At 35.8% G+C, this 26814-nt stretch overlaps 1 long non-coding RNA gene across 1 annotated transcript in view; it reads left to right on the top strand.

The window, feature by feature from the left end:
* Positions 1–23848, top strand: part of LOC106039081 (uncharacterized) — a 169575-nt gene extending 145727 nt beyond the window's left edge. Inside the window, exon 5 of the long non-coding RNA XR_010831017.1 lies at positions 23814–23848. This is a non-coding gene — a long non-coding RNA (uncharacterized lncRNA). The remainder of the gene's footprint in view (positions 1–23813) is intronic.
* The last annotated feature ends 2966 nt before the right edge of the window (positions 23849–26814 follow it).

The following is a 26814-nucleotide window of genomic DNA, read 5'->3' as shown; positions in this document are numbered from 1 at the left end:
TTAATTTTATAAACAATAAATTATACATGTAATATAAGAGCATTTAAAAAGCATATGGCAGCTAACATAGGGGAGTATTTCTTTCTGCTCTTTGGATTCTAAAATTTGTACTACTTTTTTATGTCTGTTTGGCCAATTGCACATTGTATTAAATAGTTGTCTTGTTGGAAATATGTATGTGCTCACTATCCTTACATGGCAGGCACGAAACCTGAATAAACTTAGTGGTGGTATTTCTTTCATAGTAATAATAGGATTTTGTACATAATTTCAGGAAAGTTAGAAAAGAAAAAATTTTAAGTCAGAAGCTAACGTTAAGCGAGATTTTTATTTATTTACTGGAACATGCATAATTTTTGTAAATATAATCCACCCACCCCTCAAAGGCAGATGCTGCTTGTAATTTCATAGATTTCCCTCAAATCCTAGCACACATCTATGTACTATTTTTGTCTAGTCAATATTCTGCAGTACAAAATGATACATTAATCCTGTTACATGGTAAATTAGGCAATGAGCTACAAACATTTCCATTCCTTAATAAAACAGCAAATATATCTTAATTTTGCTCCCCTTAAATTGGAAACTTTCAGAGTAGAGATGTAGGAAGCAATGAGAGTGAGGTTCCAGAGACTGAGACACTTTATTTAGGTGAACTATGTTTGGATTTATTTTCAATTTCCTGTATTTCGGTTAGAGGCTTACAGCTGTCCATCTTGTCGGCATTAAAAACAAAGTCCTGTTTCAAAGGTGGATAGCTGCTTTTGACAGTTGGATGCCTGTTACCAAACTCGCACCTTCTGCTTCAGAACAATGATTAGCTGTCTCCTACTTACGTGAGTAGATTGCTTAAATAGATTGATTAGGCTAGAAAAGATGTAAATACTTTTCTCATCAATTTCATATGAAAACATTAATATATACTCTCTTCCTTAAAATGACTTACTGTTTTGTAGATAGCAGAATTCAAAATATTTGACCAGAAGTGCTCTGGTGATTTAACCGTCTGTGCAAATATTTAGAAAGAAAAGCGACCATTAGTTCATTGTTCTTTAAAAAGAAGCCATTAAAATCTAATACAACTTCTCACATTTGATGAAATCTGTTCTTCAGCATACTTCAACGACCTGTGAACAACAGAAAATGTAGATGGAATCCCCTCATTACCTACCACCTGTAGAGAGTTGTTCTCTTTGAACATGTCCAGTGTACCCTGGATTATATAACTAAATTTAGGGAAAAGACTTACTGAGAAAAAACAAAACGAAAACAGAATTCATATTTTTCTACTTGTGTAGTATCAGAAAAAAGCTTTTCCTCTTTGAGATCATTAAGGTTAAGCTTTAAAGATAATACTGTGCTAGGTAAAACAGAGATTATCATATTCTCAGAGGCATTAATTTTTAAAAATAGGTTCCTATACATAAACACTCCATTATAAGTCATGATTAAAATGGACCAGTATCTGAACTTCTGCTACACTGGTACATCTCCTAACATTAAATACATATCCCGGCACTTGTGAAAACGAATCTGTGGAGTGAATTTATACACAGCCTTCCATATATGATAGAATACCTGAGTAGACAAACTACACCCCCACTGAGAGCGATGCTTGTCTTTTGATATATAAAATGAGAAAGGTTTCTTTGAAAGAGATATGCTGTTCTAAGTTAATTTCTTGCACCATTTATGACATGACTGGCATAAGCTCACACTGTAAAAGATTTCCTGTATATCTGGCCTGATGTCAAGTGAGCAATGCAATGAGAGGAGTGAGAGAAATAGATTATGGAGACTGCTGGAGGATTTCTGAAGCCAATTTACACATTGTACATTAGGCATTGAGGAACTTACGGACCATGACCTCAATATGATTTTGTATGAAGTGATCTGAGATTGCCTTCTTGTTTTTGTTGCTGTGTTGCATCAGAATGGCCCAGATTTGTTTCTGTTAATTTTAGCCATTTAACTGTAGTCTGGCCAACTAAATTACCCTAAGTAAGAGCTTTGAAAATCCTCCGAAGGTCTGTACCACTCTCTCATATGTATAGTTTTCTACTAATTGAAAAGGAAGGAGCTGGGAAGATCATATTGTATTATAATAAATACTAGAAAAGTGATATTTTTTAACCCAGGAATAACCTTTCTGGAAAAAAAAAAATAAAAAACCCTCTGGAGTTCATATTTTCTTGCCTTTCTCAGAACTGTGAAAAGTAGACACTGCTGGAGTCAGAAGCATTGTGTTTCCCCACACTGTGAGCTTTTCTCTGGTGCTCAGCTAATTTGTCCTCATATATTTAGAATTAAAACATTTGGTAATTTTTTTAGATAATCTGCCTAGAAGTGTATTGTGCTTGCATATAGATTTTCACACACAAAGCAAAGTACACTTGACTTACTGTAGACCCATTAGGTTAGTCATGCACTGCCATAAGCTCTTTCAAAGGGATTTAAATACGCACTTCAAAAAGTCAAAGGATACCCAATACCTTCTCCTTAAGATTTGATAAAAGAAATGGGCATTTTCAACTTTTTGTAACTTTGTGGGAAATCATGTTATTCAGTACAGGTAACATTTTAAACTTAGTACTAAATAATACAGATACTAGGAAAACAGATGGTTTTCAAATAACCAAAATCTAGTTTGTTCACTGAAACCTGCTCTTTTGCTAAGCTATACAATTCTTTATTCAAAAAAAATAACTGTTCTGAGTTCAGCAACTAATGCAAAGACCTGCCACAATATACATATTGACCTTCTGCTACAGGATCGGGTTTCAAATTTAAAGTGTTCAATCAATTAATGCAATAACATTTTAAGATGATAAAAAATCTAGAAATGTTGCCAAATGCTTTCATTTACAAAGTTTTCATTAGCAAAACAACAGCAGAAATGATTTATTCCCATATACATTTTAATTCCAAACTTAAAAAAAAAAAACAACACACTAGAAGAAACAAGTGTGAATTCAGTTACATATATAAAAAAAAGTGACATTACAAAAAGGACGCTACTATAATATGATGATAAATTGGATACATGCTGAAAGTGAAATTATCTGTCTGCATTTCTCTAATTAGGTTGCAGCTACACTGGTATTTAATTATCACAGTAGTAGTTGTGCTGTAGGAACTAACGCACTTCAGCATGGAAAGAGACGACTGAGAGGAGATGTAATAAAGAATTCTGAAATTAAAAATGTAGTGGAGCAGTGCTTACAGAGGACATTTATTTATTAATTCTTAAAATGGAAGAGCTAGTTGTGACTAGTTATAGGATAATGCCAGGCAGAAGATATTAAACAACAGATTTTTATTTTTTTGATTTATTTTTTTAACAAAATGTATGCTTGTATTGTAGAACCACCTGTAAAGCTGTGGTAGCCAAAAGATTACATAGGAATAGGAGAGAGATTAAGCAAATTAATTAGCGATGGCAGCCGTAGTCATCTTATTTTTGGAAAATGGAAGAGCACAGGGGTGAAAAGATCTTTATTTTTCTTATTTTATATACCTTCCCTGCAAGCATTTGCTACTGGCTTATTTCAGAAACGAGACTTGGGAGTGTTTGGCTGTATTATTATCATTGTTGAACTACCTGTGAAATGAGAGACTGGTGTTTGTTCAAACTTGAGCAGTTTACAGGCAGAGATTATAGGGCTAGGCTGCTTTGGTTTGGAAGGGAAGTGAAGGGAGGGAAAGCCCTGCACATGTGTAATGCCATCCATGATATAGGAAAGATATGTTTTTCACCTGCTATTATAAAAGATGGTATAATAGGTAAATAATTCAAACCTTAGTTTTGATCCTGTATGACTGCTAATCCTAAAAGAAATGGAAATGTTAAATCAGACTTTCAGAAATATACCAAGGCATTTGTGAAAACCCTGCTAGGCATTTTTCTTCTCTGTATAAGGAGAAAAATTGTTATTTTTCTTGTGCAAACCCACAGCGGGCATTATGAGAATAGACAGGAATAAAATAGTAATTTTTTATTGAGAACTTTTCATTAATAAAATGATGTAGTAGCAAGTAAATCATTAAAGCAATATTCTGGAAAAAAATAATCTCGTTCACATCAAAAAAGCCAGTATGAAAGAAACACAAAAATCAAAGTAATTGAAGGTTTTTCAAAGAAACAAAGCTTATTCTGAAAAAAAAAAAAAAGCCAATTATCTGCAAGAAAAAGCTGCCAAGCTGTATATGAATTATATGATTTATTTAGTATAGTCACTAGTTGCACTAATGATTTAGGTTTAGCATAATGAACATTTTCTTATGGTGAGAACAGCCAAGCACTGAAATAGTACCACATAGAAATGTTGTGGAATTTCAACCACAGATGCAATTTAAAACCACACGTGAAAAATATTTGGAATAGCCCATTTGGACCTGATACTGGTTTAAGATGGTGAGATGGACTGTATAATCTTTCCGATTTCCGTTCACCTCTATTATTAGAATTTTCTATTATTCTGCGATTTACTGAGAGTATCTGACATTTACTCAGCTTCAGTACCACACAGAGACAGATCGCCAAGAAGGACTTTGCTAAAGGTTAGATAACAGAACCGAGATTTCTCAATTCCAAATGGAGAGCCTGAAAATCCTTTTCAATTGCTGCCAGCTGCTGCAGACATGTAAACACCATAGTGCTCTTGAGGATCACACAGGAGAGTTCGTATAGAACTGCAAGATCTGCATGTGCTATAAAGTAATGCAACTGTGCAGACACCCAGAGCGTACAGGCATACAAGTTACTGCAGCATGGCAGAGAGAGATGTGAAGAAGCTGCCAGTTTAAGTTGGCCTAAATTAGCATTGGCAAAGTGGTTGCAGGAGTTTTAGTGCAGAGAGTTTACCTGGCTTCTCAGACAGTACATCAGGAACACAAACATAGTGACAGCACTGTCAGACCTGACTCAGGTTTGTTTGAATATCATTTTGCCTCCTCATAAGAAAAAATTGAATGTAAAACCTTAGTAGTTCTTGATCTTTCTCTCCTGAAAGACTCAAGCAGACATGCTCCAAAAGTATCTATTCTACGAGTCTCTGGCCTATGCTCAGGATACAGGCATCTGACTTCAAGTTGAGGTGGATGAAGTGCCTCTTGTCTATTCATACAGTAGCACCGTGCCCTTCAGATGTCCACAAAGGCTAACCAAGAAAAGCAAGCAAACTCAGAAAGCTTGCACAGGTGTTTTCCTTTCTCTTAAAGATATGAAGATTGCAAAGTTATTACGGTTACAGTTCAAATGGTTTATAACAGACCTGGGTTGAATACTGCTCGTCCCTGAACAGTTTCAAACCCACATCTCCACCTCCACAGATCATGCACTACTCTTACGCAGTAGTTACTTTCAAGTCTCCTTTTTGAAGTACCTCCACTCTTCAGCAGAGTGGGGAGGTGAAAAGATTTTTGATGTTATCTCGAGTGCTTTGGGGACTTTAGTGTTGCTGGGTGTGCTTCGAGGAGAGGGTACATTGACCAGTGAAGAACTGAGGACAGAATTACATTTTAAATAGCATTTGTCTGCAGAATGTCTGAACCACTACTACAAGTGCTGCCCAATACAACAGAATGATGCTTATTTCTTTTCTGAAACACCAAGTCCAGAAATTTTACAATAAGGCAGACTTAAGATGCAATGCTTCTGCTCAGATTGTTCTCCTCTATGAGCTCTCCTGCTTTGTGTCTGAATTTTGGCACATCTTCACTGAAAATGCTTGTTATATTTCCCTCTCTGAAACTTCTAGCTATATAAACTAAGCAGGGAGACAATGCACTTGGCCCAGAGATCTGGATTCTGCTGCAGAGGCCAGGCATCTAGGAGCTTAGGCGATACATGCTCAACACCATCAGTGTCAGAGATTTTTATGGACACAGCTCTCAGCCCACAGCTTGTAGCTTATTTTAAATGCTTTACTTTCTATGTAAGTTACTGCTTCTATATGTAGACATTTCAGTGGGGCTATTCACTCCTCTACAGGTGAGCACTTAAGACCATCCACTGACTCTGGAAATAATTGGTCCTTGAAATGGCCTTCATCCTACTTTCCCAGTATGTTCCCGAGAGCTAGCTAGTGAGATTGTTCACCTCTGGAGAAAAATATAAAGGAGCTAAACTTCAAACAAAGCTATGTTTCTTTCACATGCATGTTTTTAAAGCTCCGCAAACTTTCCTTTCTAATTTTCATCAAAACACCTGTGTGTTCTTGAGAAGTAAGTTAGTGTTTCACTGCTTGCTATTCCACCTAATTATTTCAATGATGTAACTTATGACATGGGAAGAAAGTATCTGAAACTTGAAAGTAGAAAGTATCTGAACTTGGCATCAGGAAAAATGTCCCTACAGTCAGACCAAGCAGATTAGAACAGTCTTTTAATGGAAGCGAAAAGGTCTGTTTCTTCATTCGCTTAAAATAATACAAGACAAAACATCACATTGCTGCACTGACAGTTTGTGTGACAATTTGGCTTAATTTGACTGTTCTCCCTGTTGACCCAATGTTTTTTCAGAAGTTTTTTTCATATAAACTTTTCTGAAATAGATTTCAGTACATGACTTCTTCAGATTAAAAATAATCTTGGGTATCTCATTTATGTTTCTAATAATAGAAGTATATATTCAGTATGTAAAATTTAGTCTTCTGCAAGAATGTCTAGTGAAATTAATTGGAGGAAATCTGTCTAACAGATTCTTGCTTTCCTTTTTTGTTCCAATGACTTTATGAGAAAGGTTTCATCTGTGCATCTGTGACACAAAATATTTGCACAAAGGGTTGTTGTATACCAGTATAATACAGTTTGTAAGGGTTAGGGTGTTTTTGTTGTTGTTGTCTCAACATTATTATGTTGACAAGATCGAATCTGTGCACTTCTAGTGGTAGGGAATGTAACTTGCTTTCCCAGGTGGTATGAGATCCACACAGATAGGGGCAAGTGGTAGGAGATGGTAGGCATCAGCCCCAGGCTGGTGAGCAGAGTTGTGTGCTCTTTGCATCCATTAAAAAGTATCCACATATCAAATTCATAGTGTCTTTTTATTTTTTTCCCGCTACAATTTGTTGTGCTATATTCATATTATGAATATAATGAAAAGAGAAATGAAAAGACAAACTTGCCCTCAGAGGTCAGAGAACCATAAAATATGTTAGGCTGGAAGATACAGTGGCGATCCTCCAGCCTTTGCTGCGAGGCAGGACCCAACTGCAAAGTTAGAGCAGGTTGCTTAGGGCCCAACGTTGCACTGCTTCTAATGGGACAAAAAAAGAGAGAATATTCACTAAGGCTGATTTTCCCAATGATTGCTATGAGCAGTAAAATTCACGTTTCCCTTGGAAATACTGACTGAAGCCCCAAGTTTACCATCACCCTCATGTGCCCTCCTTAGTTATTCTCTTACTGAAGCTGTTCCCAGTAAGCATGCATGGTTTATTATCAGAGGAAAAACTTCTGGAGATTCTCACCTGACCCAGGGCAAAACAAGCAAGACAAAGGCCAGGGGTGCCTTTCGTGCTGCTCACCTACCCCATTTCAAACACAGCATTCAGCTTATGACGCATTGAAAACAAGCAAATGTACTGCAGCCACCAGAACGTCCTTAAAGAATATTTTCCAAGGTACTTAGGGATATTGGATTTCTAGGGATCCGAGCCACAGAGTAATTGCGTCCAAATAGATAGGTTAGCTAGTTTTGGAAAGAGAAGGCGAAAGTGCAGCTTTGCTCTAAAATGTCTGTAGGATTGCTGAGTCCCAACCGCTGCTGGCCCCCAAGTAGTTTTGGCAGCTGCTTCTGATAACAAATCACATTTGGTTTCTCACATGTAAATTGCCTGTTAGTTACTTTCTATAATTGAATCCAGTTAATCTAATTTAGGTAAATGTTCTGGAGCAGATTAATTACTTAGAACCTTAGCTATAAAATAATCACATTGTCCATGAACATGATGTGAATTACTAAGTTTCATCAGGCCCAAATGAGAATTTTTTATGTTTTATTAAGCATTTTGTACCCTTTTCATAAATGAATCCATAAGAAATACAAGTGTCTCTCTTTTGTGATCCAGCCTATTTAACCAAACTTATTGTTGGCAGTAGGCCAAATGCTTGCAGTCTTTCATGTATAAAATTCCTAACAATTTCTGTTTAATAAGACCTCTACATGAGGAAGGCCAGGCAGGTGGATTAAAAAAATAATAATTCTATCTCAACCAGACTGCATTTAAAATATTTTAAACATTTCTTGACTTCTTTACATTTTCCTTTTCTAAATATCTAAATTTCTAAATATATATATGTATATATATATATCATTTCATAGTTTGAGGTGAATATAAAAAGAATGCCTGACATTAGGCATTCTGCAACCCAAAAGTTAACTCTCTCAGGTAAGAAAACTATCCATTTTAATTTTCAGTAAATTGACATTGTTAAATATTTTCTCCTATTAACCTAAACTTTTGTGGGATATTGCATTACTTTGATCTGAAGATGTACTCTTTAAATCTAAACAAGGCAGCAATAAGATGGAGAGCAATAGAATTTGCCTTTTTTTTCTTTCTCAAGCAAAGATCACAGCTAAGTTTCTCCCCCTGTTTAATTGCTGACAGTTTCAAATAGTGAATTTCTTAATGTTCGCCTATAACCATGAATTCCCAGGGAGTTAGATTTTTTTTTCTGGCATTGCTGAACACTCTGCCATGAACCAACTAATAACCCCTGTGATGAATTTTGACAGATGTTCCAGTCTGATATTTTCTTTACAAATAATTATTTTGTTATATTTTCAAGCTAGTTGTGATTTACATGTTGTATAGGTAAGCTTTGCTTTGAGGGTTATTTTTTCCTACCTGATTCTATTTTCACTCTTTAACAATTGCCCTCTAATGTTGGGTGAAACTAACCACAACATTATTTTTGATATGTGTGTCATCAGATAAGTTTCTTAGCGTGATTATGTTATTTGATATTGTGTTTCTTTTAATAGAAAAACTGATTCCACGTTTAATTTTTCAAGGTACATGGAAAATTATCTCCTCAAATAATTATACTTAAATTTAAATTCTGTAGTTGATTGATGTTATGATATTGTTTTTGAATGCTTCACAATTCATTATTAGTGATTAATAACGGTTTGGCATTTGCATATGTGAATATGCATTCACTTGTTCAGAAGGTGATGGAAGGACCAGGTGATTGGAGGATATTCTGGTGGAATGTCAGGGCGGCCAAGCTACGGTGCTGGCTGATCTCCCACCCAGGCCGTGTGCTCCAGGTTTGCCCAGGTTCAGATCCTCCATCAGGCAGGTGCAACCATTATATCCAGAGTGTATTTGTTTCTTTACACTATATGATGTACCTTTTCACCTCAGAAAATCAGGCCCTAATTTTTTTTATTTTTTATTTTTTACAAAGGGGAGAAGAGTACCTTCTGCACTTTCCACCTTCTGTGAAAGGGGCATACTCCATTCTGAGTATACACAGCATTCGTGCTGACTGTTCTTGCTACTGTTAGTGATTCAGATGAACTCTGTGACCATATACTTTTTCATTAACAAGGCTCAGCAGTAAAGGTTTCTGCTCTCTCCTCATCCCAATAATAAAGTGGGTTATATTTAAGGGTGACACACCTCCTTCAGTCAACCACATCTCCAAGGCAAGAAAGTAGATGTTGTCCTATGAAACCTAGCTATGCCACGTGGTTCATGTCAGTGGAAAGTGAGCATGAGAAGAGGAGTCATTTGTCATGAGGATAACAAGAAGAAATTCATAGAATGGCTCAGTTTGGAAGGGACCTTAAAGATCACCTATGTCCAACCCCCCCCGCCATAGGGAGGGATGCCACCAAAGCAAGACATGAGATGAAACAGTGATACTCAATTCTTCATCTGTTCCCAACATCAGGGTTCCAGGAATCAGTGGAGTTCCCAGTCACATAACTCTTCTACTGTTTTCATTTTTATTATGCTGAGACTCCTGATTACTAAACAAGTGCTCTTAAACCACCTGTCCCGTTTGCTTTCCACACAGTTTTTCCCTTTTCACTCCTTAGTACGGAGGAGTTAAGTAAAGGAAAATCTTATTAAGTTTTGCCTTGAAATTCTCAGTTTTCACAGGAACAGCTTTCAGATGTGATCCAGTTGCATTTGTGTAGTTCCACTGTGAGGGAATGATCTGTCTACAAGTTTGTGTAATTCCTTTCTAAAATGTTGCATGTTCCCTCTATACTCTGATTTTATACACATTCCCAGAGTCCTAAAGAGTACTACGGGTAACTCAAGCAGAGCTCTATGGGGTACGCTTTTTTCCTTTGGATGGCAAGGGACAATGAGTGGCAATGAAAGATTATGCTCTTTTCCAGAGGATTAATCAATCATGATACAGGGTGAACTTTTTTTTTTTTTTTCAATTAGATTCTAAATCATTTATAATTGAGCAATTTTGTTCTTGATGTTGGAGAGCTCCTAGAAGAGTGGAAAGTCTTTGAAAATTAAATTCTCTCTAGGGTGGTCTAACACACCATGAACCTTACAAGCTTCCAGGCTTAATGGGCTTTCCTTCCAGCTTGCCAGCTCTAATTAAAAGCAAACTCTGTTTCAGTATGTTATTCTATTAGCTTGCATAAAATCACTCACATTTGCATGAGCCTGTCCAATCTTATATTCAAACCTGCCTGGTCTCTTAAATGAAGCAGGATATTTCCTTTCTTTTTCTTCTAGCCAACATGGACTTCTGAATTAATTGTTCAGACTCTTTACTTCTGCAACTGTGAGCCTGACAGGTAGAGCATTTCTCATTAACAAGTTATTTTGCTTGTGCTTGTGTCACGCTGCTACATTTCTGCATGTTCCGTAATAGCACCGTTTCCTAGTCAGAGAAAAAGTAAGTCAAAAGGTCTGGGAGACTAGCTATATTAAAATGGCCAACACTACTTTACAAAATATTCAGTACTGTATATTCTCACACTCACAGAAAAAACACTCTGAATTTACATGAAAGTCTTCATTTAAAGCCTGATCTGCATTATTATCTCTAGTTGTGGATATAACATGTAATCCATAAACATGATATTGATTGATTAGCAGCCAACAAAACCCCTTTTACAAACTCCTTGTAAAGTTATTGGCCTTTTACTCTACTTTGAAAAAATGGGTAATAACAATATAAAATGATTTATTATCCTTTTCTTCTTCTCTATATATATTTATCTGCTCTAAAAAGAGCAGACTCCATATGACTCTAGTTCTCTACACCTAGAAAAATTGCAAACTGCTTTACAGATCATACACTTTATCTACCTTGATGTGTAACTTCTTTGTACTGAAATAGGATGCCTATCCATGTAGAACAGCTCTGTAAATATGTTTGAGGCAGATACTGTAGCATATGGTATCAAATGGAAATTCGAATGTGATTTTTCAGGTGCATAAAATGTAATTATCCTCTTTGAATTTTAGCTAGGGCCATACAGCATTAAGCTTAATTTGTTCCTGCTGCTTTATAATATGAGTGCTTTCACTGGACATTTAACTTCACAACACCATTGAGATATGGTAGTATGATTAACTTCATTACACAAAAGCAGAATCAAGACACTGAGAAACAGGATCTGAATTAAAATCCATTGAGGAAAGAAAATATTTGTTTAGCTTCAGTTGGTCTTGACTTGTGCCCAAGCTTATACACGAGACTTGGAAAGACTGCCTATCGCAAATGGTCTCTTAAGCAAAATAAATAAATAAATAAATAATAATAATAATAATAAATCTATTATGAAGGGGTACTGGGATCTTTAATCAGTGCAAGTGATACAAGCTGTGTTTTGAAATGCCAGGAATATTTTTCTAAACATTGACCAAGAAAAGAAAGAAAAAATATCCTCAGTTGTTCTTTTCTGAAAGAAAAACAATTACACTGGGACACCTTTCCTTACTTTTTTCTAATTGAATAGTAAAGTATTTGAGCTATGATTACAATACATTTACTATACCTGAAGCCTTCAGCTGTGTATTTATTAGAGCACTTTATTGCTGCAGTCATTTTCATATAATAATATCAGTAAAGAACTCCTCCAATGAATGCATCTATATGTCTATTAGTACGGTTTGTTTCACTCAGGAAAATTGTCTGCTCACCCCAAGGACTTGTGTAACATCACGGATAGAAGGCTGCAGGACTGATCTAGAATTAGTGCACAAAGTAGTGCACAGTGATATCTGCAAATGTAAATATTAAATTAATAATGTGCCATAAAAATTCTGCTAGATCTTAGTTCATTTTAGAGATTTAACTCTTAAAGAGTTCACTATATAATTCTCTATTGAGATTGCCACTGAGAAAATTCTAACATTTTAGTCATTTTTAAGAATCTTTGTTATGCTTACTTTATCCTCTTGATATTTATCACTGTAGTGAGTTTTGGTATACCCAGCTCCAGCTTCTGTCAGGATCAAAAAACTCCCCAAACCTCATTACAATTATATGTATCAGTGAAGACTAAGGCAATATCTGTGATAGAAAGCAAGTTGTAAATTCCCTAATGAGAGAGGTCAAATGAACTGAAACCTTCTGCTCAGTCTCATTATATACTGTTACTCAAATAAACTCATCTGTTGGGTTGTTCAGTAAGGAAAAATATTTTAGTAATTTTTTAGTCCTGGGGTGGAGGGGGAAGGCAGAGAAACCTTGATGTTCAAGCATATGGGACTTCATACTTCTTATGGATGCATTTGGACCCCTGTGTTAACCCCAAGATATTGTCAAAAAGCACAGCATTTGGCATGTCAGTTTTTCTAGAATAGCTCTTCCCAACCTGTTCTTATGTTACAGTCCATCTGATATTTGGAATGAGAGCCGACTCTTGCACCCACGGTGCTTTTAAAGCAGTTGAATCTAAGAAGCAGCTGGCCACTGCCTGCCTCTGGCCATCACAACATGCTTTAAGGTGTTGTCATTCCTGTTTGGCCATCTTCTTTACATGTAGGATTCTTTAGCTCTACTAACTAAAATATTATGTAGACAAAGCTCCAGACCAGACTAAATTTTCTATCCTCTGCTGAATGTCATTTGACACATCTTTTGAATCATATTTAAAGAAAAGACCAAATAGTAGTTTCCCTTTTACTTGATTATTTTGTGTTTGTCAGGCAATCAATATTACTCAAGAAATCAGATAAATCAAAAAGACACAAACCCTTCCTTAGTGTAATGGGTATAAGACATCTGAAGAAAGAGAAGTTGATGGAGCAAAAGCAGATCATTTGTGTTCTAATATAAAGAAAATCACCATGGACTTTAATCCTAAAAGTCAGAAATTGATATCAGATTGTTCAGCAGATGATTGGTCAAAATTTTATAAACTGACCCTTCTAGGAAGAAGACTCTCCAGTTCTGTCTGTTCCAAATCAAACTCTTAGACAAGTTTTGGGTTATGAACCCAAATGTTGTCATCTATGAGCAGAACTAAATTATTCTGATACCTCTTATCATAGTTTTTCAATGCACGTATTCATTTCTAATCTTTTTGGCAAAATCATACTGTATTTTCTTTCCTTTTCCCTCCATGGAATTAACATTGCATATGCTGCCATCATATCTGAAAACTTGTGTGGCCTTCCCTTGCCTGTGCGTATTTAACTACTTAGATTAATTTTCCCTGAAGCAATACTATAATTTTCAGAGGAGGAAAGGAGGGATGACTGTAACTTCCCTCTGCCTTTGGCTAACTTAAATTTGTCTATGCTTAGAGCATCTCTAAATGGATTACCAGTAGACATTACTGACTGAGAAATGAAATGTGGGATCCAGCTCTAGGGCATTGCCGTCTATGTGTTTATGTCATGGTTCATGGGTCAAGCTCCTCTACACAGCTTTCAGGTGGCCTTGTGTTACATTACTCCAACAGCTTTTTCTGTTCTAAACATTAATCTCTCCTTACCTATAACTCCAAATGTCCTCTAACGTTTATAATGACAGATGTGCCACAACTTCAGCAGCTTCCATATGTCCTTCCTCTCTCCTGGCAGTGCTCCCTGATGCCCCCCCTCTCCCTTGGCACAGTTCTACTTTTAAGAGTTAGTATTCCTTTCTGTTTCTGTTCCTTTTTTCTGTTTGGCATTTGCAGTTCTCTCATCATTAGTATGTGTCTGTTGTTCAAGTTCTGTGGTGCCCTATTAATCATTCATCTAAAATTACTAGGTACTTTTTTTGTTATGATTGTTAGATCAATTTTTCCCCACTTGCTCTTGCACTGACACTTTGTTTGAAAAATTGTTGCTATCTGTTGATTATTTAACAAATGATTTCTTCCATACTTTCATTAAATTTGAAGATGTGAAAATACTAACAAAATAAGTAACAAAATTCTAACAACCTTCACTTTCATGAATCTGATATTGAACCTAAGGAAAATTCATATGGAAATCCCATAATTCAGATTTAAAAGCTTTAGAATTATTCTGCCTGATGTAGTCAAAATGTAAAGAATATGAACAACTTAATTTATTTCTCTGTTCTTGGTCTCCAGTCTGAAAGGAGCTTTTTCATTGCATTACTGGCAGATCTAATCCCTTTAGAAAATATCACTTGTATCACTAGAATAAAACCAATCAATTATGAAGAGACAAATGATCTAATTTACCTAAGAATCCTTGGTCTAAGTGAGTATTTTTCTAGTATATAGCTTGATCCTGAAATGGAATTTCCTGTATGTGCATGAAACTTCTTTGACTTCAGGGGCAAAAGTTCAAAATCTGCCCGTTTTCATTCAAATAATTGAAAGTATGTCATCACAAGTGTAATAGATACACACAAAAAATCATGTATTTATTTTATGTAATCTCAATTGTCTTCATCTGTTGCTGACTTCCAGAGTTGAAGATACACAACTGCTTTTAGTAGCGAGCAAAAACAAGTTAAATATGCATATAATAAAACATTATATTTCTATCCGAAAATTATTAAAGTCAAATTTGGAAGATAATGATAACTGCTTCTTTAATTGTAGAAAAAAGTTAAGCTGTAACAATTTTGAGAATGCAAAGGATTATAGTTTTCCTCTGTCCATTTAATAATACTACTACTCAGCTAGTATTTCTGGTAAGAAACACAGAAAGATTTAAAACTTTTTTTCATAAATTTCTGTTCTTCAGCTGAACTGGAAGTCAATATACAAAAGGAATGAATTCTGTAGCCTTTTGAATTTCGTACAGAAAGAGTAACAAAGAGTAATCCTCCCAGTTCATTTATTTACTCATTTACTGTTCAAAGAATGTTTTTATGATCTAAATTATATTCAGATCACTTTTTGCTCTGAATAAGGCTACAGTACTGTGCTTTCCCCAGGAATATAATCTGCTTATATGTGCCTGAATGTCCTTTCCATATGCAAGAGTGCTCACAACTTGTGGCACCAACAAATTAATAGTCTGCACTGCCTTTTCAAAGAGGAAGTCGAGAAGCATGAGTCACTTTAATATTGATTCAGGGATTGGGACTGCCAAGTTGTTACCAATAAAGTAATTTTCTAAATCCTAGCATTCATGGTCTAAAATTTATCACTGTCTGTGTATAGCAAAACATCACCTTTAAAAGACAGAAGAAAATTAATTAGGAATCTAGTGATCTTCCGAGGCTATAGCAAAGCCTTTGAAATAATGCAATTTGTAGGAAGAAGATAGATTGATACTAGGGAAAAATCTTTAAATTTTATCTAAAACTACTAGGAAGGATTTAAAATCGTGGTTCGTCTGTAGTATTAGAAATCATATTATGATTCAATAAAAAAATAAAATTGGGTTTATCCTAGACGCAGCATACTATTTAATTCTCTTCCTTCACAAATGAAGGCAAGATGTCAGATTACCTACAGAGTTTCTCTCTTCTTAGAAATTGTTTTAGTTTAATCAGGTGACAGTCAGGTCCATTGTGTTATTTTCACCACTCCCACTCTATCAGGGAAGAAGTCCATGTGATTTCCTATTCCTTTAAATTTTTCCCCACCTATATTACTGTTAGTGATAGCAGAATAATCCTCTAGGATGCTGTCATGATATAACTATAAAATGTCCCTTCCTTTCAGGCCAGTACATCAGCAAGATGTTCTTCAGTTACTGACACTATTTTGTTGTTTTGTATTCACGCTTCCTAGTCTTACTCTATTTCTATAGAAACAGAATTTGACCTCCCAGAAGCAGCACTTGGCAGTCCAACACCTCAACGAGGAAGGGAACATCAATTCTATATATGATTTTATTCTGTTAATGTTAACTTTGTTTTCAATCAAAATAGCATTCTCCTAAGGTTATTAAATGCAAAATCTGCCTCCTCAGTTTAATCTCTGATCTCAGTAGAACACACGTGCTATTATAGAAGTTTTCAGTTCTTTGGAGTAGTTCACTTGCCCACTGGTACAACATCAATGTTTCTGTGATATGCTATCTTGTCTAGAGATGATATAGTCATAAATGTCACCAAAATAAATAAATAAATATGAGAAACAACCATTATTTTACATTGAAATGCACTCTGCCATATCCCTGCAAATGTAGCTCTAGGCTTATTCTTTCCCTCAACCCAAAAGCTATGCTAAGCATTGGGTTAGGCACTTTTGACCTTCCTAAGACTAAAAATTCCTCAGGGACGTTTCTTTATGCAGCTTTCTGTCTCCTTTGGCAGCCCCTTTCTAGGGTGCCTTCAGCTGTAGCTCTGTGCTCTCTCTTGGCCTTAACATCACTAACCATACATAAGTTATCATACCCCAGGAAACTGTTCTCCCTAAAGGAACCCAGTGTTCTCAGTGGGAGAGTTCCAGCGTCAGTCCTTGGTAGTTTGTAGGTAATTCTTTCCAGTCCCCAGCTATATATGTATCTCCAAGCCTTCCTTGTCATTGATCTCCATCTCTGGGCTGAGAAATGGGGCCCTTTGATTCATCCAGAGACCAAATGCTAGTTATTGTCAACCCCCCAGTTTCCTTTGGGAGCTCTTCTGTATTGTTATTTCACTCTGGGCTTTCACTTTCTCTAAACCTAAGCTGAGATTTAGGCAAGATACCCTTTGTCTTCTTCACAGAGAAGAGTAATTTTTACATACTTTCTTCCCCTCTCAAAACCCTTGTCTGGCTGTATTATAGCTATAATTGGCAACTTTTTCTTTCTGTCAACATGGAGCTGTAGGCTGAGTGTCCCTGCTCCATCCGGGGTCTAAGTCAGAAGCAGCTTTAATGCTGTTTATTTTCTGGGGATCTCCATGGAGTTTTTTGCAATAAGCTTGTGTGTCTGTGTATAATGCACCAGAGATTTAAGATAACAATATCATAGAAAACATGAGCAGTTTAGGGCATTTGTTATCAAAACAGTACTAAGAAAGCAAAATTATCTTGCTATACTTTGGAAAAAAATGAAAGTCCTTTTAAGCTTTTCCTACATGACCCCCTTCTCCTGCATGTTATCTTGGTGATGCATTAGCAAAAGCTGTATTAGCATGAGCCTTAGTGGAAAGAGCCATATGGAAACCTGTCGCATGTAGCAAGTTGCTACATGTTGTAATTTATTGCACATAGCTTTCACTCTCCTACTGCTACATCCTTCCTTCATATTACAAGTTACCTTTGCTGTGTTATTCATGACACAAGTAAGAAAAAATCACAAAAATGATAGTGAGATTTGAAGTGTATTGTTGGGTGCAGTGTTGACTCCTAGATATGAACTACCCCTTAGTCTTGGACAGGAAGTCTGGATTTTACTCATTTTGTCAATTGTTGTTTATGTTGTTTTATCAATTGTGTTTAAAGTAAACCTGTCCTGTGTCCGTTCCCTCCCCTGCCTCCTTCACCCTCAAAATCAACAGTTTGTCATCAAGATTGAACCCGCATGCTTAGGAAACTGTATGGGAAGGCTGGAAATATGTTTCATCATCTGAAACAAATTCTCTTAAGCAGTTGAAGTTGAATATTCTTGGTCTTAGCCACACTGACATGGATATTAGTGACAGACTGTCTTCTGAAAAAACTGGTCATTGCTTTGTATCTTGCTGAGAAAAAAAGGGGTCTTTAAAAGCTAAGAAGAGAGAAACATAACCCAGATATGCCCAGAAAATGGCAAGATTTAATACATATGTCCTCAGCACTGATATTGACTGCCCCTGCCAAAATATTCTGTATTTTATGGCATATGTATATATATATGACACCTGGGGTTATGGATTATGCTCAAGAAGCCAAAGGCCAAACTATCCCCACCTAATGTTAGGCACTAAATTGGGATGTCAGAGTTAAGAGCACAAACACTTTAGGTTCCATAAATTCTGAATCACCTTCATGTGGTGATGTAGAAACGCATCTCTCTTCCCATTAAGATACTGGCAAACTTTAATGATAATGCTTTTAACTCAGGCATCTTTTTGGTGTTTGCGTCTAGAAGCATGTCCTTTTGTAGAAAATCCTTGTATAAAGCACAAATTAATTCCTTGGCTCTCTGATTATTTGTTTATTTATCGGATGCAAAATTTAACACTGATAAGAAATTGCTTAAGGACATAGTTGCTTTAGATCTTTCTCATAAGACAGAAATCAATAGTTAAGCTGCTATGAACAATTTTAAATAAGATTTCTCTGCAAAGAATGAGTTTTGAGGATGAAACATAAATTTTAGAGACATTTCCAAGAACTCCTGCAATGAGGTATTATGTAGTGCTGAAATATTGTGTATTTTCAAGACTTCTTCCAGGGAATGTAGAATTTTTCTGGGGGATGAAATGCCTGTACTGACAAAAGCCTGAAACTTAAATGTACAATTGTTTCTCTAGACATGTGGATTTAAAACCAAGTTTATAAAAGCAGGTTAAAATCTTTTGAATGAGCTCAGTTGAGCTATGAAAACAGGTCTGTTATTTAGACATCAAAAAAAAAAATGGTCAGATTTTTGAATGCCTTTTCTGTCAAGTACAGAATAGTGCCAGACCATTACCATTGTACTTTTTTGACACGTGAAAGGTGTGGGTTGGTATACCTCTAGGCAGGAAAGAATTTGTATTTGGCTTATTAAAAACTTGATAAGTGGCTATCACATAAAGGGAGCAGCACTACCCCCATTTAATTAAAAGAAAACACTTGATGCTATTTTTGTAGGGGTTAGCAGAACATGTTGGATTGGCCTAAGAGAGTCTTGTGTATCTAAAAGTCTGTGATAACTGAGTTAGACCTGGGGAGGTACAGAAACATAGATTTGGATTCCCGAGGAACTTTAATGTAAAAATACGAAATAAAAAATGAAACAGAGTTCTGTTGCTTAGATATTGCTGCCCAGATCACAGAATACAGAATAGCTGGATTTCAGTCCTGAAGGGCACCATGTACTTCTCATGGTATTTTCTCTCAAAATTCTTTTGTGAAATGACAAAGCTTTGAATACCAAAATAACCTGAATTATCTTCAGTTCTGCTGACAGGTAATTAGTCTGCTTGGAAGTCTTAAGTGAGCCATATAGAAATTACAGAACAGCCAATATAGCTGATCAATGTAGTTATTTTCATCCTTCTTTTGGTTATGGGTGGAGATATATGTATATGTGTAAGGCACACACAAAAGAAGAGGTTTCCTTAAATTTGAAAATCACGGTCACTTGTTTCCAGATTTAACTGATATAATATAACTGAAAAAAGCAAATAGAAGAGGCTAAGTAGGGTATAATAGGATATTGCTCTGTGCATGCAATAAATTCCATATGAATGAATCCCAGCAGAATCCTCACAGACAGATAGCTCAAACCATCATCCCATGGATTGGGAATGAGCATCCTGTCTTCAGTACATAGAGGAACTGGGAACTTTTTAACTATTAAATCCAGAGAATTTCCATTAGAATCTTTCTCCACCAGCTGTCAGGTGCATGCGCATGTTTACATTCTTCTCATATATAGGCATTAAAATCTCAAATTGACTTGATAGATGCCACAATAATTTCAGGGAATGTGATGAATTAAAGAATATCACTGGTGATTTTTAAGAATCTGTATATATTTCTCTTTATGGCACATTTAATGATTGCCTGAAGTCCTTTCTAGCCCTTATAATTTCTATGGTTCTGCAGTTAAATGCTATTCAAAATGTGTTCTAAGAAATAGAGATTTGTATGTGCTTGTATATACAGTACCTGACAAGTAGAATAATCTGTGGATAATAGTACTATAGTACTAAATTATGTCTACATTGCCATGGTTCAAAATGTAATGAGTATAACTATACATGAATAAGTATACACAGTAACAATGCATAAGTATACACAAATTAATGTTTTCAGGCAGCTAGAAATTTATACTTTTTTTTTAATACTTTTTTATACTTAATTTTTTTATACTTTTATACTCAAACATGGCTGTTTGAGTTTGTATAGCAATACTGTAAATGGGATTAAATGAAAAGGTTGAGTTTCTTTAACATGCATATATTTTTAATAGAGTATTTTCATGTTAGGTATGATGTGCAAATGAAGAGTGTAGACCACTTGTTTTAGAACAGTAGCTGATATAAGTGGAGTAGACTTATTTCATAATTTTTATTTTAAACACTTAATGACCTAAGTTATAACTTCAAAGGAAAATTTAAAAGATCAAGAGAAATCAGGAGGACCAGACCTTTGTACAAACCAGGCATACTTCAGAGAGGCTACATTTGATACATCTGTTTGACACTATCTGAAAAGCAAGTTCTAAACCCAACTGGTAAATGAATTAAGTTTAAAAACTCTGAAGTGAGGGTCCTGTGTTGTATTAAGTTAGTATCTCTAACATCTATGCTATACTGTACCTAATGCTGTTGTTGAGATTTTTCTCCCCTTTTCACCAGTATGAAAAATACTACTTTCTTTTCTAATATCAACCTGTAATTCTGACATTCTGTATTCGTTCTGACTTCAGCATGGTAAACTAGAAAATATATGTCCAGTTAACTTCATTATAATGATGAAAATCATATTAACATGTTCACACAAATTAAAGTCTCTTTTCTCTACTTCAAAACTTCATTTTGTGCTGTTAAAGGTCTTGTGAGTCTTGGGAAATGGTAGGAAATTTTATTCAGTCAGGTTCTCTTCTAATAATTTCTGAGAGAAACAGGAAGAAATGACTCATACTAAATGTTTATGCCCTAGCATTTCAGTGTTAATAGTAGCAGATCTTGTAAAACAGCCTGTTCAAAGGGATCTGTAAATTAGTGAATAGACATTTATATAAACAACCTTTTAGCACAGAAGAAAAATGTTATACACAGAGATTTTGTGAAAATACTGTCATGGCTTCTGAATGCTAGTGGAGATAGTGAGTCAGTAATTACCTCATTGCCTTGGGTAATTTTTATCTCATCTCTGACACTGATTGTAAGTGAAACTAGCTTGTTGTTTACATGTGAAGCCATAATGTCTGTTTATCTGTTTTATATCAAGAGACAGTAAATTCCCAGTGGGTAATTGCTATTTGAAATCCTTTGCCATCATTTGGACAAGTAAAGTAGAACTGAAAATGTTAACAGGTCTGATTCCTGAAAATCCCGATGGAAAGGCCTAGTTATAATTCATGTGTTACAAGGTATATCTTCTGCATGCTTCCTTATGCCCTTATGTCCAATGATAACTGTTAAATGTTAATTAAAAGCAGTATATCTTGGAAGCCCATCTGTATGCTAAAATACAGTTCAATAGTATTTGGCTGTTGGAGTTATAACTAGCAATAAATGTTGTAGCAAACAAGGTGTATCTAACACTATTGGAAAACGCTAGAAATGAAAGATGGTCTGCAAGATGAGAGCTAGCAGCAGAAACTAGGTTACTAAGCGAAGCAAGTAAGTGCTGAATTGGCTAAACACCGTGGAAAGAATCAGGGCTTATATTTGTGTATTAAATGTGGAACTGAACATTGTTCAAGCTTTAAGCTGTTGCTTTTCACATTACTTAACTGAAACCTAGCCTTGAGCTTCTCTCAGTATGAGCCCTGAAAACCACCATTCCAACCAAATTCAGATGGGTTCTGAAGATAGATCCTACAGCAACATGAATGTCCGTGATCAAGCTAGTTCAAGGATCATTTAGTCTAGATGCTTTTGTTCTCAGAGAGTTGCTAGCTATTTCTGCAGTGAATTCACTCCTATTTCCTACCAAACCCATCTACAGAGCAATAAAGAGTACAGAGCAACATTCCACTTGTTCATCTCTTCACATATTTTCAAATGTCTATTAAAGCACTAAAAAAAGCAATCTCCTTAAACTTTAAATGACCTTTATATAAAATTGACAGTAAAGTGCTGCTTATACGGAAAAAAAAAGACAAAGTATTATCTTTCATTTTAACAAACATAGGCTGGTTGAAAAACTTGCAAGTCACTTTTCTCTTTGCATAGATGCCATAGTCATAAGTGGTTGCACTGACCCCTTGTACTCATTAAGCTGTCTGGTAACCTAGCATTAAATTGAAGAGCAGAGAGGAGGAGAATTGGTAGTACAGAGAAGGTATTCATCAGCTACTTGTGGATATTGCTACTTCTTCTCCTGGGTCTAGATACTTGCCTGTATCTCTTTGAATGCTGACAAATTAAGCTAAAACTGCAGCTTAGGAAGCAAATTTTTAGGTTTTACCACCTGCTCTAGTGGGCTAAAGCTCTAACATTATCAGGGGAAGACAAGGAGGGAGGGGAAAGCTGTTTTAAACTTAGTTTGTAAAGAAAACCAAAATATGAAATCAGACCTCTGAGCTGGAGCTAATACTTATTGTGTACACCTAGACTGGCTCAGAAATAAAGGACTCCTTGAAATCCTCTTAAACCAGTTCACTCTACAGTGATTTTTCAGTAGGTATGGAGAAACAGCCATTCCTTTGTCCTCCAGAAATGATTGCAAGATACCATGAATGCAATATTTTCTGGACATAAATTATTATCATTAGATGAATATTACACATTCTCTCTGTGTAAGAATACTTTGACAGTCTCTTTGAAGGCTTATGAATTTTGACATTTCCACATCAGGCAGACATCTATAGCAAATTATAAAAAAACAGTGAACTGAAACAAAGGCCAAAGTTCCAAGAACTTTTTGCTATTTCACAGGCAGTCACATTTCTGTGGAGATAGAGAATGTACTTGCCAACTCTACTGTATTTGATGGCTGAATCCAAAATGGTTGTTTCTTACTACCCTCTTTTTCTGCATCTCTGAAAAGAGGTTTGTTTTCACCTGGTATAGTTGATGAATTGGCAAATAGTATCCTGCCTCTGATAGTCTGCCTCTGATACTAAGATTACCATGCCTCACAGTCCATCAGAGTTCAAATGCAAGTAAACAACTCCTGCAGCTGCCTGGAGAGAACCTCATCTCTGGTAACAAACTTGTATTCAATATTAAACATGGACAGGTACTAAAGCAAAGATTTCGTCCTCTTTGAAGACTCATCACTCTGTCTGCTGTATTTGACTTTAAAAAAGGGTAATTTATCTGTTGGTAAGCTATTTCCCATCCTTTATGCTTGCACATTTGGACACCTGAAGTACATTTTTCCTAGCTGCCACCTTGAATTCTACATCTTCTTTCTCTCCAGACAGAAAACTAAGCAGAAGCGCATGGCAAGTGCCTCACGATTAGTATCTTTGTATTATGATCATGCCTTTGCTTGGGGAACTTGAGCCTAAAAGAAATCAATTTTACAGGTTAGACTCAAAGCTGAACATTAGGGTATTTGTTTATGTATATATAAAAGCAATGTTATTAGAAAGTAATTTCAAATGCAGTCTCAGAAATTCAATTTTGTCTTCTTTATAACATTAACACAGATAAAGAAGTAGCTGAAGATGGAAATGGACTGAACACCTACTGTCTCTTTGAATGGGAGATCTGAAGAAGAAAATTCAGGAACTTCTGTGATGCATTGAAATAGCTATAAACTATTTAAATGCTAGAGGAGGAATACCTAAAATCAAGTTGCACAGACTCAAATGTAGAATGCTCTGTTTTTAAAAAGAATGTCAGTATGATTTCAAAGTCATATCATAAGGATGATATGAGCTTCATTTAATCCTTTGTGATTAAATATCAGTTGTGTTGCAATGCAATAAATTACAAGGGAATGTGTGACTCTTGTTTTTAGCCAATAAGCTGGTGTGGAAGAATAACTTTTATGAATGTGTATGGGCAGGATCCAAGTAGTTCCTTTAGGTGTGGTGAGCCTCAGTTACATTTATCTGAGATACCAGGCTTTCTCCCAGGATCTCTGATGGTGAGAAAATGATGTTCATTCTCTGAGATTCTGGATGCTTTTCCTCTCCTTTCCTATAGGGCATGTTTAACTTACAGACCTTGCTTCCTCTAAATGGCTTCTCCCTCCTAAGCGCTCTCTATGAGCATTTGTCTCTGTAGTGGGGTTTGAGCTCCCATCATACAGATATTTTCTTACAAGATACCATCCCTTTTCTATGATAGAACCCCTTGTACAATGTAGAGGGCAGATGGTGCTTTGTCACTGAGATGCTTTTTAGCCTTCTGTTTTTCTACATTGTTAGAGTGAGTTCTCACCTCATGGCTCCTTCTCAAAGTGGCTTTGAAAGCAGAATGAAATGGTCATGGGGAGAGATAACGAAGGAGGTTCTTTCTATTGCTTTACTAACTGCAAGTTCTGAAAGATGTCTAGAAAATGTGGAAAAGGACAGAATGGAGAAGGTTAGAAGGTACCCACAGAACTGGGGTCTCTCTTCATCTCTGCTGCAAAATTCTTTTCAGATTTAGCTACTGAATTTATGTGGTTTTGCCACTCTAAACTTTTCAGACAACCAGCTGAACCTAAAGGGAACTCTCTGAAGAATGTCTAAGAACCTAGTACAGGAATTTCCTATATAGCAGTTCCTGAAGTATCACTTGTTTTTCTCCTTGTATATCATCTTTATTCACTCCCAAATCTTATGTGGGTAGATATTCTTGGTTAGGCTTTGAGGAATTCATGTGCTTGCATTTTCTCTCTAGCCCTATTTGTGTAGACTTTGAGGAATTTGTGTTTGGTATTTTTCAGATCATGACAGACCTTTCTTGTCCAATGTGTTGGACCTATTACAAGTATGCTACAGACAGAGTACAGGGATGATGTGGACAGCATGTCTGACATCGTTTGGGGTGTTAACCAAGAAAACAAGGGAAACAAATTAACTCCTTAACAAAGGATATTTATTTTTTTTCTATAGCTGTGTGCAGTACCAGTAGATCTAATTCAGGATATAGTTGTTCTCCCAACAATCGTGAGAGATCTTTCGTATCTTTATGTTAGAAACAGAAATGTTGTAGCTCATCTTCCTCTGAGTACTGCTGACTGTTCATGCTGCACTTCTATTTAGTCAGTACTTTATGGAACAATTTATGAAATAAGTACAATATGCATTTTTAAGTAGGGGAAATGACCTATTCTTTAATAACTTTTAGCATAAATCATTATAGCACGGGTCATTATTTCTAGGTAAACTTCTTTATTAACCTCTGTTCTGAATAGGACTTTTCAGCATGAGTTGAAATATTAAGATATGTATTCATGGACCAAAGGATACATTCAGGTATGTATGATCACTGCACTCTTTCTCAGAGGAAATCTTTCTTCATTTGATAACCTCCTAGCTAAAGTCATATTGACATCAACTTTATTGTTACAGAAGTATCAAAGATCCTTTTTTTTTAATATTTTTTTTTAATTGCAGCATAGCAGGTTCTGCTTTCTTTTATCAGTACTTTCAAGAACTGGAAGCTGCTACCAATTGCCATTTATTGTGTAGGATACAGTACATTTAAATATTTATTCTGTAAAGAGATGTTTTTCTAACAGTCAAAAATTTCCTCAGAGGAAGTATTTTGACTGGGCTTTGTGGATCTTTTCAGGCTATAAAGCTTATCTCATTCTTTCCCCTTCCCACTGCTCAGGACAGAAGCTAATATTTTGATTCAGCCTGGATTAATATAGATCCAGACTCCTTAACAGAAGACAAATGTCTTTGTGGCTCCTAAAGTAAAAGCATTACTTGTGTCTTGCTCCATTCTTGGAGTATTAAAATATGACTATGTCATGATACCTAGCAGTATTTTCTCTAACTTTTGTAGGTCTATGCATTTATTTGAGGTAGAACATCTATTACATATTTCTGCAATCCCTATGTGCAGTAGAAATGTGTTTGCCTTAACTAATCCATGACAGTATGTTTTGCACAGCAGATATTCATTCTCTAATGTTGTGGTAAAACCACCTACAACTTTTCCTTGTCTATAAAAGTGGGAGTTAGAAGAAGTGGGTTAATTCTCAGCTCAGCCACAGAAATGCCTCACATTGTCGGTGAGCTTATTAATATTTTGAGCCTGAGTTTCCATATCTGTAAAATAGAATTGTATTGACTGGACATCTCAGATTCAATAACAATTTTAAAATGCTGTTAGATTTTGGAATTGCCTTTTTTTCCAAAAAGTACATGTGACTAACAAGGCTTTTTGGAGAAATTGTTGCTGAGCTGAGCTGACTTTCCTCACTTTAGTTATGTGTACACTAGCAATAGTTCTACCTGCAGGAGATTTACAGAGTGAAATAGTTGGTGCTGACAATCTTCTATTCACACTAAAACAGTTTATTCTGGACTAGAGTCAGTCTGATTCCAGTGACTGAATGGTTGGAATACAGTAGGCAAGCTCCCGTGTTATATCTTCTAGTCCAGTTTCATCTGAAAGAAATGTAGTTTATTTGCTCCAAGACCGCTACACGATGTAAACTAAAACCATGGTGAGTGGGGGTAGTTAGTGCATACAAAAGTATGC

Source organism: Anser cygnoides, chromosome 4 (genome assembly GCF_040182565.1).
Source record: "Anser cygnoides isolate HZ-2024a breed goose chromosome 4, Taihu_goose_T2T_genome, whole genome shotgun sequence".
NCBI classification, from domain to species: domain Eukaryota; kingdom Metazoa; phylum Chordata; class Aves; order Anseriformes; family Anatidae; genus Anser; species Anser cygnoides.
This window is presented reverse-complemented; position numbering and strand designations above follow the sequence as displayed.